Below are 13,356 nucleotides of genomic sequence, written 5' to 3' on the forward strand. Positions count from 1 at the left end.
TTCCAAGTACTGTCCTACAAGCTGAGAAGACAGTGATGGAGGTAACAAGCAAAATCTCTGTCACAGTGGAGCTTACATTCTCGTGGGAGAGATAATGAACAAGCAGACATATAGCTTCAGGTGGTGTCAAGGGGCTTGAGAGAGATCTTGTGGTGGTAGTGGATAATTTAGACTGGTTGTTCAGAACATCTGAATGGACAAGAATGAGAAGGAGCCAGTCACAGAAAAATCCAGGGCAACAAAGTTCCGGGCAGAAGGCAGAGCGAGTATGAGAGCTGAGAGGGGAGAACAAGCTTGGTGTTTTGAGGAACGAGTAGGAGACCCCTGAGGTGGCAGCTTGGTGAAGGAGGAGATGGGGTAGATGGTGTCTTAGTCCATCCAGGCTGCCATAAATAAATACCACAGACTAAGTAGCTTATAAATAGCAGAAATTTGTTGCTTACGGTTCTGCAGGCTAGAAGTCCAAGATCAGGGTGCCAGCATGGTTGGGTTCTGGTGAGGACCCTCTTCCAGGTTGCAGACTGCCAACTTCTCAATGCATCCTCACAAGACAGAAGGGGTGAGAGAGCTCTTTTAGGCCTCTTATATAAGGGCACTAATCCCATTCATGAGGGCAGAGCCCTCATGACCTAATTACCTCCCAAAGGTCTCAATTCCTTACACCATCACCTTGGGGGTTAAGATTTCAATGTATGAATTTTGAGGGGGACACAAACATTCGAACTATGGCAGATAGATAGGCAGATGACACATCACGTGGGGCCTTATAGGCCATGACGGGAACATTGTGAGTGTGTCAGGAAGTCACTGGAAGGTTTTGAGCCAGGGAGTTATGTGTTCTGACTTATGTTGTAAAAAAATCACTTTGACTGATTACAGGGGCAAAAAGAGTGGAAGAAGAGAGACCAGTTAGGAGCCTATTGCTCTAGCCCAAGGTGGAGGCTGCAGGGATGGTGAGAAGCAGCCAGATCTGAAGTATATTTCAGAGTATATGAAATAAGATTTGCTAATGCGTTGAACGTGTGTACGGAGGAAGAGGGGAGACTGAGGCGGGGGATGTGAGAGAAAAGAAGGAATCAAGATGGGTTGACTACAGGTAACGATGGAGCCATTGACTGAGATGGGAAAGACTCAGAATGGAGCAGGTTTCAAAAAGCCAGGAGCTCTATCTTGGACATGCTTGGTTTCAGATATCTGCTAGACGTCAGGGGCCTTGTTAAGTGGGATGCAACCCAGGGCTTGGAGGAAAGGCTAGCCTTGAGATATAAACGTGAGAGCTGTATATAGATAGTTCTAAAGCCCGGCCCCAGGGAGTAAGGGGAGCCAGAGAGGGAAGAGAAGAGGGCGAAGGATGGGACTCCAGAGGAGGAGCAGCCAGCAAGGACTGAGAAGAAGTGGCCAGTGAGGCAGGAGGGGAACGAGAGAGAGAAAGTGCTCAAGGAGAGTGGTCAGCTGTGCTGGAAGCTGCTGAAGGGACGCTGGTCACTGGATTTGGCAAAAACCCGGCTCATCAGCGACTTTCCCAAGTCATCTCTCCCAGTGTGGCTCCAAAGAAAAGGCACATGCCTTTTGTTCATTGTCTGCATTTTTATGAATCCAGGTCTGCTTTACAGCCATCAGAGGATCCTATTACTTAAAGCGACTTTCCAGCAGGGCGTCCTTTTACAAGTCGAATATTCTGTGGTATGTAAATTATCACCTCCCTAATTTCTGTAAGAGTCGTGATTCATGAAGAGGTGTTTTTTCTTTCTTTTCTTTTTTCTTTCTCAAGTGAAATTCTCATTCCTTTACCTGATCCGCTTAACCGCTTGAAGTGCTTAAAGTCTTTAACGTTGGTTTCTGAAAAATGACCATCTACTCAGCTAATGAAGCTTCTGTCCAGTTTGTTTAAGGACAGTGCTACTGAGTCTGATATGATATTAGTAAGCTAATGAGTCTGACAGTAATATGAGCAATAACTTACTGAGCATTCGCCATATGCCAGGCATTGTTCTAACTGCTTCACATTTATTTACGCATTCACACCTCACAGCAGCCTAAGTGTTGTCATTGCTCCACTTTAGGGATGAGGAAACTGAGGTACAGAGAGGACACGCAAATGCCAAAGTTCGGGCTTCTAGTAAGTGGAGGGCCTGCACCCCAGAGCCCGAGCTTTCTGACCACCAACATAGACTGTCTTCCCTGGTCACTCTTCACCGAGTGTTCTCCAGGGGTGGGCACTGGTGACAGGCAGGGGTGACAGGCTTTGGCACCCTAAGAACTTTCTATTGTCCCCAGCTTCTGCTTACCAGGGCTTTCCCAGATAGCTTTGTGAACTGAGAATGTGCATATTGCATCTATGGATTTCCAAAAAGCTTTTCTAAAGACAATTGATAGGTGTGAAAAGAACTTTAATATCAGGTTGGCGGAGACAACATTAATCTCTAGTTCAAGTTAATGAGATGAGAACTTGCATAATGTAAGTGCCTGCCAGGGGCCCTGAGAAGCTGCCATTGTGATTGCTGTTTTATTTAGAGATTGTAAATATTGACAAATTGAGATTAAATTTCCCAGCTTCCCTTTTCTGTCAGCAATAAGGGCACTGAAGATCTGGTTAAAATTAATTATTTGATTTGCATGCATTTTGTTAATCACTCATTCCCTACAAACTTGAATATTTTCTCATCTTGTAGAATAAAATAAAAAAATTTGAAGATGATAGGACTAGAAGAGATAAAGTTATAATAGTGTTTGCGTATTCAAAAGTAAAAGCAATGCTTTGGCCTCTTCGGTGTTTAATTTTGGAAATTGAAGAGAAATGTCTTCTTCCCTACATAAAATAGGTGATGAAGAAGGAAAACAAAGAAGAGGTTTTTTGGTTTGTTTGTAAAAATACCTTCTATTCTATTTTGCTACTTACTCTGAGTCTTTCTAAAAAAGAAGAGTCTCAGTGGTTGGCATGGCTATATTCGCTGTGAAACTCTGCGCAATAATTCAGTGCTGAATCTCATGCCCCAAGACAGAGGTCCGCAGTAAATCCACATCATCTGATATCCTCACACGCCTACCACTTAGTCAGTGGAGCAACTCTTTGAAGTCATAAAAACATCAAACAACTATGCTATGAACTTCTTGTGTTTTATTGCTTTTTTATTTTTGTCTTCAGATTTCTGGGAAACTATAGCGAAAAATGCTATTGCTTTGCAGTTTCCACAAGATAGTAGTGAGGGAGTGGGGTTTGTGTGGGAAAGGGGATGGGATCAACCCATATTGGATGCCTCCCAGGTTCCAGGACTGCTACACACTTTAAATATATCATCTAATTTAATCCCCCCAACAACCCTGCAAGGTGGGTATAATCATTCCTAGTTTACCAGTAACGTAACGAGCACTGAACTCAACCAGAAAGCTTCGGACGTGCATTTCTGCTGATCTCCAGTCTTACAGCAGCCTGGAGCTTAGTGGGACCTGGGAAGAATGGCTTGTGCACCTGGCTCTTACTGAGTGTGTTGCTGAAAAGTTTCTTTTATGCCTGCTGTTTTTGTTATGATTTTTCCTTTTTGTAGGGTAGAAGAGATTAGCTCCGCCACAAGACCCTTCTCCAATTGTGGTAATTTGAATATGCAAATCCACCCTTTCTGTCAGGCGTCCTTGAGGAGAACAGGACATTTAGGAGAAAATGATCACACAGCACAGGAGAGCTCACTCTTGTTTACTCAGGAGCCTTACGTTCAAGATGCCACATTCTCTCAACCAGGAGACAAGTGCACTTGAACCCTGAAATAGCCAAGTTTAAAAAACGGCAAGTAAAATTTCTCAAAGGCTAAGAGAGCACGTAGTTCATAGACTATTTCTAATTGTGTTAACCAAAACACATGCCAGTTTTTGTTGTTGTCAGCCAATTAAAAGTTCTAGTCTTCCAGGAAGAATGTGTGTGTTGATTTCTGAACATGGAAATGGGACATGCGGACTAACGAAGGATTTTGTCTAGTTTGTGACAGTCATCATATGCACTTTAGTATCTAAAATAATAAGTAAACAGAAAAACCTTCACCTTTCCTGAGAGAACAGACCTCAGAGATTGTTGGAACAGGGATCAGTAGCGCACGTCAATAGTAGTAACATGGTCACTGTGGGAAGTAGCCCTCCTCGCCTTCACAACATCATTTGAGAGGGTCTTACTATATTTCATGGTCGTAAGTGCCGGTAGAAATGTGGTATTCTAGTAAGCAAATGTGTTCCTCTCTCTGCCTTCTATTTCGTGCTTTAACAAAACCACACTTTTTATAGACATCTGACTGGTAGAGCGGGAAGGCAGACACACTAGGCTGCAAAGACCTTGTTCCTGGTTTGGCCTGAACTTCACTACTTACCAGCTGCAGGATCTTGGACAGTCGAATCTCTGCAAGGCTTAAATTTCTCATCAATAGAACGGAGACAAGACTGTTGTGAAGGTTAAATGAAACGGTGCACCTCCAGCGTCGGCACACAGAACCCCTCAGCGAAGGTTAGCTATCTGGTTATCAACGTGGTCATCACATTGTTCTGTTTCATCCTCACGCGTCTTTGCATCTGTGTTTCCTCTGCATCTTCTCCCACTTGGTCTCCTCTCTGGGGAACTCCTTTCCACTTTCCCAAACCCTGGCTGGAATGTCAGTTCCTCTAGGAAGCCTTTTCTCACCTCTAGCCCAGAGACAAGCATGTGCTCCTCTTCAGTGCTCCTTCTTGACTTTGTGCTTGATTTTGCTGTGGCATCGTCCTGCCATGAAGGCTGTTCATGGAGTCCATCTCCTCTCCTCGTCTTGACTGTGATCACTATGAGGAACGGTTCTTTCTCACTCATCCTTGCGTTGCCAGCGCCCCAGTGCTTTACCTGGTAGACAGTGGGTGATCGTGGACAATTACTCAGCTGAATTTCTAACAGACACAGCCTGTGCAGCACCTGGTGTAAAGGAGTCCGGGGACTGTGACTCTGAGAATCGAGGCTGGTTCACAACAGGCATTCCTCTCTCAACCTGCTGCATCAAATTGAGCTCTGTTTCCATAGTCCAAAAAAAACCATCCAATCTGAAATTGTAGTTCAAGTCATGTTAGTGTGACATCGTACAAAGTGCAGCTTAAAAAAATGACCTGCACAAGAGGCTGACTAGGTCCTCTGTGATAACAGAAGAGGCTTACAGCAAACCTTATTGATGTGGTTTTGCAAGTCCTAGTTCAAGTGTTGGCCTCCATGCTGCCCATATTCCTAGCTGTGGTTTAACCCTCACCAGGGGCTTACATGCAACTGCCTCACAGCTTTGATTTGCACTTATGATTTTTATATTCCCAGTAAGCTCTAGGACAAACTTTTATGAATACAGAGAGTGTCCTCTTATCTCTTACCAGCAGATGGATGGAGTACATTTGTGGTTGGGTTGGAGTTCAAGTATTAAAATGATGCTCTAATTTGAAATGATATAAAACTATCCAGTAAAACTCTTTTGTCTTAATCTTATCATATTGAACATATTTATATTTGAGCCAGCTTTCTACTCTTTGATTATATGATTTTAAATGGAAAACAACAACAAAAAAAACCCTTAAAATAATAAATTGACCAGCTCTCTCGAATCGGTCTGGGGCTGTATTCTTGAGGCTGCAATGCGTGTTCCACGAGAAACTTTAAAATTAGGGCTTTTGTTGTGATGATAGTTTGACAATGAACTTAAGTATCTTCTGGACCATCCTCTAAGTGAACTCAGGGCTTACATTCCTGCTCGTTTTGGTGCCAAATGACGCCAACTTTTCCTCCGGGCTGCGGAGGAAGACCAGAAGCTGGCCACATGACATCCCCACACACGGAGGAACGGGCCGGCTCAGCCCAAGGAACGTGGGCCTTAGCAGTCAGCACCACATGCACAAATCACCAAAGGGGATTTGGCTTTGCAAAAGCACATAAATTAGTCACATTAAAGTAATGCTACTAATTGGATTTTATTGGTTTTGTAGTTTTATTTGCATTTAATTTGAAAATTTGTTCTGGTTTGATAGTTGCTTGAAAGAACAATAAGGGTAAGGGGTTTAGTTTTGCATTTATACATATTTAAACAACATTATAATTTTTAAAACTAATGCAATATTGTGTCTTGAGGGTTTTTTCCTTTCAATTCTTTGAAAGCAAACCATATAATTAGTCCATTTTGAGAAATGTTACCATGGGTCCTGTTTGTGGTGGTGATTTTTCTGGGAGAGTTTGTCGATGACCTAAGAGCCCCTTGTATGGCATACTGCCTGTCATGGGTGCTCAACAAACCCTTGCCAGCCTGAGGAGAGCCCTGGGCTCCCTGCCATTCTGCCATCTGTTCATTGGGCAACTGGGAGCAAGTCTGTGACTCGGTTTCCTTATCTAACCGAATTGGTGCTTGGATTTAAGGATCTCTTTTGCTCCTTTTATCTCTGAAATTTGAGTCTACAAATCCGGCAGATTTTTTGCCATTTATTTGCCTTTCCTCTAGGCCCCTCAGCCTGACCCATAAAATTGGATTTTTCTTCAACCCTTAGACATCACTGACAACACTGCCATGTTTGAGTTTATTCAATTAATTTTCTTGAAACATGAACTCACCTTTCTTATTGGAAGTTGTAAAGTCTCCTTTTTTTTCCTCGAAAGAAAAGAAATATACAAAGACAGCACTTAACCCAGACCTTTGGGCATATAGACCAGTATATCCCTTTTGAAAGGACTTTATTTTTTATTTATTTATTTTTTTGAGGAAGATCAGCCCTGAGCTAACCTGCCAATCCTCCTCTTTTTGCTGAGGAAGAGTGGCCCTGAGCTAACATCAGTGCCCATCTTCCTGTACTTTATATGTGGGACGCCTGCCACAGCATGGCGTGCCAAGCGGTGCCATGTCTGCATCTGGGATCCAAACTGGTGAACCCCGGACCGAAGTGGAACGTGAGCACTTAACCGCTGCGCCACCAGGCCAGCCCCTTGAGAGGACTTTAAAATCTCCAACAAAGGCTGTTGGACAGAATGCCAGGTAGTGTTAACTCTGTGCTCCCTCCCTCTGGTCCCAGCCCATTGGTTCTCATCATTGGTGTGGAATCTCTGCAGCACCATGACAGACCTGTGGCCTGGCCCACAGCCCTGCACACCTCGCGCTGGGCTTTGGGAGCTGGGACGACTCAGCGATGGGCGGCACAGCTGTGGCGCATTAGGATAGACCTTGCACTTGGTGAATGGGGAGCCAGTTTGAGCAATCTTAATGCAGCCTCAGATTATTAGCTTCCTTATTCTTTCTGGGGAGGGACTGCAGAGCCGAGGGAAAACAAGAAGGAGAAAGAAGGATCACTTTCCTCACGGAGCGGAGCGGGCTGCCTCCGAAGTGGTCCACCAGCCCAAGTCAGAGGCCCAGCTCAGCTGTCAGGAGTTCCAAAGAAGTGGCCCATTTAAGAAAATTCATCTCTAATGTAGGATGAATTCAGGCTATTGTGTGCTGGGTGGCAGATTGGAAAAGGGAAATGTAATCTTATAATAACTTTTTGGTTGATGGACTGCAGGTGAACTCAGGTTTGATTTGAAGCAAAAAACCATGCCATGAAGAAAAATGTTTATAGTTGCCATTTGGTTTAAAGAGCCCTGGAGCTCCCATCTTTATTATGAAATATAGTCTTAGACAAAAATATTTAGCTGCGCTTCTGTAAATTAAAATCTAGTTTCTCCTTAGGCTTATGATTTGAAGTCAAGTTTCTGAGTCAGGTGAGATAATTAAAAGGAAACTAGAAGCAGAGGATGATAGATGTGGCCCGCGGCCTTGGCAGACAGAGGAGCCCCAGAGATTGTTCTGCTGAGCACAGACTGTAGATCCATCATCAGGACAGCAAACACGTTCCTTGAAGAAAGAGGAAGAAAAGAAAGAGAAGTGACACAGAAGCCTCGTGTCACAGGGAAGCAAAGGAAGATTCTTATAGGGACGTTCCGCTTAAAGAGCTGCCTCTTATTGTCCTTAGAGTTGCTTGAGTTCATTTAATAAGCAACACTGAGTTCAAAGATAGCTCTGCCCTCCAACGCTCACAGCACGCGGTGCTGCTCTTGGCGCCACGAGACAGCCGGCTGTGATGGGAATGACGTCATCAGCGCCTGGCAGAAGCTGGGCAGCGCGCGGAGGGACTGGGTGGGAAAGAACCTAGAGCTGGGAGAGTCAAACTCTAGGTAACTACTGCTCGCTCAGTGCTCTCTGATGGTATAAATTGTACTGACGTGGTGGAGCCTGAAGTAGTGTGTAAGATGGATGGTGCCATAATAAGGGGAAAAGTTGAAAAACATCTATTTTTATACATTGAAAAATTGAGGCAGTGATAGTTTAAGAATAAATGTAAATATTTTACAGCACAACCCTGCTAGAAGCAATAGAAAGTCAGATAATAGTTCTAGCTGATTATTCCTATCAGCTTGTACATGGCTGCCAAGGGTAATTTTGTTCTTATTTCCTTCTTCTCTCCACCCTGCAGAAAAAGAAGAAATTAGTCAGATTCATGTACTTAAAATTGATGCTTGTTAATTTGCTGACCTCAATTTTATGAGTTGAAGAGCTGTTGAAGCAGGCCCCACATTCCCTGAACGCATTGGGTTTCCGGGTAGTCTTTCCATACAAATGGTACTCTGTATTTTCTGGGGTTCTTCCGTGTGGGAGTAATTCTTTTCTATTTCACATGTATTAGTAATATAGGTTTAATTTCACGCAGGCTTTCTTGTTTCTAAATGGTTTTTCATAACTTCCTTGGGCTGAATTCTGAGCTCCTTTGCACCCTCAACCTAGTAAGAGAGGAGCTGGGGTATTGCCCGCAGCCTCTGCTTGGCCTCTTTGTGTGTCTGCAAGGGGCCTGAGAGCTGCGCCTGGTCTCTTGAGCTGCCCAGGAAACACACCCTTTGTTCTTAGTTTTGGCAGTTCCTCTTTTCCCCCTCCGGCTCTGTTCCTGAAGCTTAGATGAGGATGAAGACATTGGTGGTAGAATCCAGCAAAGCTAAGTGAGCAGGTCTCCCAGCCCTTCTCACCCCAAGTAAGAGCCAGTGTAGGAAGTGAGAGTTCAACCAGCAGCCCGGTCACACCAATTCAAACCAAGGACACAGAGACCAGGGATCTGACGGCCATCAAGGGCTCTAGAATGTGGTCAATAGTGCTTTGCTCTCGATAGTCTGTAGAGCATGACGGTTATAAAAATTAATCAATATGATCCTCTTTCTAACTAAAATCTTATGCAAAACCTCAACCCGAGCCTTCTGTCCCCTCCCCTATGTAGTCTCATTCCTTCGGGGGTGGGTAAGAGACGTTCTCACGTGCAAGTGCTCATTTAAAGAATGAATTTTGTGGCTTAAATTTTTTTTAAATCACTGTGCTAGAACAATAATATTCCAGAAGTCTTAGAATTGTGCACCCCATTTAGTAAAAATGTTTTTGAGTATACTTACGCTATAAGTATATTTGTTTGTTTTATACATATAGCACTTTGCCAATATATTATGTGCATTTAAAAGTGGACAAAAACTGGTTAAATTATTTAAAAATCCGTTAAGTAGAAGCTGTAATATTTTCTCCCTGTACGCCAGTGGGTTATATTGCGTACCCGCTATGGTGCGTGCCCCGCAGTTTGGAGACCGTTCCTAGAGTCACATTGATGGTGGCTGAAACGAATGTAATGGCAGCCTCAAAATCTTGGCAACTTAACATCATAAACGTTTCTTCCTGAGAGTGTTCCTGTCCAGCGTCAGTGGGTGCAGGGCCCCGGCCCCGGGGTCAGAGACCTGGTCTCTTCATTCGTGTGGTTCTGTCATTTCCCAGGAGCTGGTCTTCCTTCACACGCTGCTGGAGGCTGGGAAACCAGCCAGCGCAGTGAATCCGGGAGAGGGTTTTATGTCACTTCCTCCCCTGTTTCATGGTGGGAACTCAGCCACGTGCCACACCTTGGGAAAGCTGTGACAGGCACTCAGCTGTGAGGTCAGGAGGAAAACAGGGTTTGGTGACTGTCTACAACGCTTCTGCCATCAGAACGACTGCTACAAGGGTCGGCCCGTGGCCGAGTGGTTAAGTTTTCACACTCTGCTTTGGCGGCCCAGGGTTTCTACGGTTCGGGTCCTGGATGAGGAAATGGCACTGCTCATCAAGCCATGCTGAGGCGGTGTCCCACATAGTAAAACCAGAGGGACATACAACTAGAATATACAACTATGTACTGGGGGGCTTTGGGGAGAAGAAGAAGAAGAAAAAAAGATTGGCAACAGTTGTTAGCTCAGGGCCAATCTTTGGGGAAAAAAAAAAAAGAATGAATGCGCCATTGAAGGGGGGATTTTCTTCTGCTCCCTGGACTTGAAGTCTTAGCTTTACTTTGTTGAATGAGGCATTTAGAAAGGCAGGTGTGCACCTGTTTTTCAGTTAGAGATTATGTTCGGCTCATTGTAACAAAACCCCCTCTAGAGCGGCTAAGTAAGAAGGGTTTTACCTTTCTCACGCCATGAGAAGTGTGGGGTAGGCAGCTGTCAAGCGCCCAGGCTCTGTCCAGCTCCCTTCTCAGTGCTCTCATCTCCGGATTGATGCTCATTGTCCCCAGGTGTCTGGTCTTTCTCTAGGCATCTTGTTTATTTTCAAACAAAACAAAGGATGGAAAGCAAAAAATCAAGATGCAAATGCCAGTTGAGTCTGTCCCATTTAGCAAGTCCCCCAGGGACCCCTTCTGGGAGACTCTGCTCATATTTCCTTGGCCATATCTGTATCCCAAGACCATCCTACTCAACCATTGCTGCAAGGGAGTCTGGGAAGCTGATTATTTTAAGCTGGGCATATTGCCAACCCTGAACAAATTAGGGGTTCTATTACTTAGAAAGAAGAGAAAAATTACTACCTGCAGCCATCTGATAATTCAAATATCTCAGTCTCTGCATAAGTCCAGCGTGGTGAAAGGAGGCTGGTTTGCTATCAAGCTGAGTATATACCAAGGCATACGTTATGCTTTTCCAATTCTTTGAGCTCAAATTGGCTGCTGAGATCTCTTATAAGTGGTGCTATAAATTAAGCCATGTGTTCTTTGAGGTTAAAATTCTTTACATGTGTATTTCCTCTTAGTTAATTATAATATAAACGTTTTGAAACGCATTTTCTGGTAAACAGGAGTGCAGCATTTAAAGCTCAGTCTTGTATTGTTTACCAGATGCTCCTGGGGTGACTGACATGACGGAGAGCATCAGGGACACACGAGCTATTCATTTCTGGATTTCCTGGTGTCGATCCCTGCACCAATCCAGTTCTTCAGGAAGCGTGTGCTTGGCATTAGCTTATTTCCCACAGACGTGTCTTCTTTTTTCACATTTAAATAATACACAAGAGTGAAGACGAAATGAAGACACTTGCACAAACCTGTGACCTTGTTGCTGGGAGGCATTGTTTGATGCGACTTGGTGGCGGGGGACGTGCGTCTCTCCTGAAAAGCTGAGAACGCACTCCTTTGGGAGCTACGTGACCTTCCTCCCAGTTTTTTTCTTTGTCTTGGCTGCTAGGAAACTCAGAGCCAATTTTAGTGCTCATATGAATAATGTCTTATTTCACATTCCTGATAAAATTATTCCCTTTTTGCTCTAAACAGCTTCTGATATCTTTTTCTTAATCTCACTTTTAACTGTGTGCTGTTGTATATGGATTTTTATCATAAGCTGCCTTTTGAAATATAGAGTAGAAATGACAAATAAATAAATTAATGAGGAAAATAAATGAGGAAAATCCAAATTGTTTATTAATATCTCATTCCATCAAAACCATTTCCTTGGGAAGGGAGTAATTTAGGCTGTCAGATTTATCTTAAAGTCTTTGGATTGTGGAATGGCATTTTCACTTTGGAAGTACATAAATGAGCTACATTCTTCAATCTGTTCATCTTTTTGCATTTTAATTAGAGTTCCAGTCTTGATAGGGGTTGGCATGAATGGGCAATTACCACCAAGACGAATGGTGATGATGTTTATTATTATGATGTTTTTTCTTTTATTTGAACTTCCGGAGGGAAGCAGCATTTATCTCAGTCATTGAATTTGGAAAATTTAAATTGTTAATAATAAAATTAAAATTTAATAATTTAAATTTAAGTTTTCCCCTTCTTTCAAAATAGTAAATTTTAAATGTGACAGGCAGTAAGTAAGTTATGCTTGAGGTGATACAACACTGGCGTTAATGGGGAACATAACTGGAAAAAAATAAGCACCACGTAGGAGAAGAGCTCATGCCGCTCTCCTGGAATACACGTCCCTCTTATAGATGTCACTGGAGATGACACTCCTGCCCAGTTGGCTTCCAGGATCTGTGTGGGGGTGGCCCAGGCCCAGCTTGGGGTGGTTTGGAGCTTCATTGAGTGGGCTGGATTGTCCGTAGACTTGCACTTGAGGTCCTTCATTGGAACAGGGTGGGTTTGGGGATGGGAACAGAAGGGGCAGGGAGGCCAGGGGCTGGGGTCTGGAGCTAGGACTCTCCTCACGTCTCTATGTTCAAGCACCAAAGACTCCAGGAAGTTGAGAAGTCTACATTTTAACCTTCTAGCCTCAGGTTCTCTCAAAGAACCTAAAGGGCAAAGCTGACAGGGATTGTGAGCTGGGAACCTCTTGAGGGTAGATGGTGATGGGCTGAGGAAGAGCTCTAGGAACTCCATCTAGACTCTTGCCTTGGGCCATGAGAATTTTAGGGGCAGGCCTACCTAACATCTTCCTACTCTTCCTAGGTTCTACTGTACAAAGTTCAAACTCCTTCATGTGGTCTTCAAGGTCCTACACCATCTGGCCCCCAACCTCTTTGACACTCTTGCTTCATCTTTTGATGTACCCTGTGTCTCATACTTGTCTTCTTTCAATGTGCTACTTTCCCTAAATAGCACTGCCTGCCATCTATTCCCCAAGACAGAAAGGTAGAGTCATGCTTCCCAGTTCTGGCTCCCGCACCTCTCATTTCCGGTCCTTCCTCTTCTCACTTCTTCATGGCCACCCGTTTGGTGCAGGTTACCATCATTTCCATGTGAATTACTGCAGTAGCTTGGCCTCCCCACGTCTACTCTGACCCCATCCAATACCTACTCTACTCTGTGGCCAGAGTAATCTCTTTGAAACTGACGTTGAATCAGGTCACTCCTTGCTTGAAAGTCTGCAATGGCTACTATGGATAAATACCAAAGTGTGGCCCTCAGGCTCCATCTGGTCTGACCCTGCCTACCAGTCCAGTCTCCCATTATTCCACTCTGCTCCTCACTCTCTACACCCCAGCCACCCTGTCCTTCTCACAGTTGCTTGCCCAGGGCTCCACCCTTCAGCTGCCTGTTCAACTGTCACTTCTTCAGAGAAGAAATAAGTAGGTTCCCTTGGCACAT

The 13,356-nt window shown here is 44.2% G+C and overlaps 1 protein-coding gene across 1 annotated transcript in view; it reads left to right on the top strand.

Moving 5' to 3' along the window:
- IQCJ (IQ motif containing J) overlaps window positions 1-13,356 on the top strand; it is a 199,118-nt gene that overhangs the window by 29,361 nt on the left and 156,401 nt on the right. The window lies entirely within an intron of this gene.

The sequence above is a fragment of the Equus asinus genome, chromosome 5, assembly GCF_041296235.1.
Source record: "Equus asinus isolate D_3611 breed Donkey chromosome 5, EquAss-T2T_v2, whole genome shotgun sequence".
NCBI classification, from domain to species: Eukaryota; Metazoa; Chordata; class Mammalia; order Perissodactyla; family Equidae; genus Equus; species Equus asinus.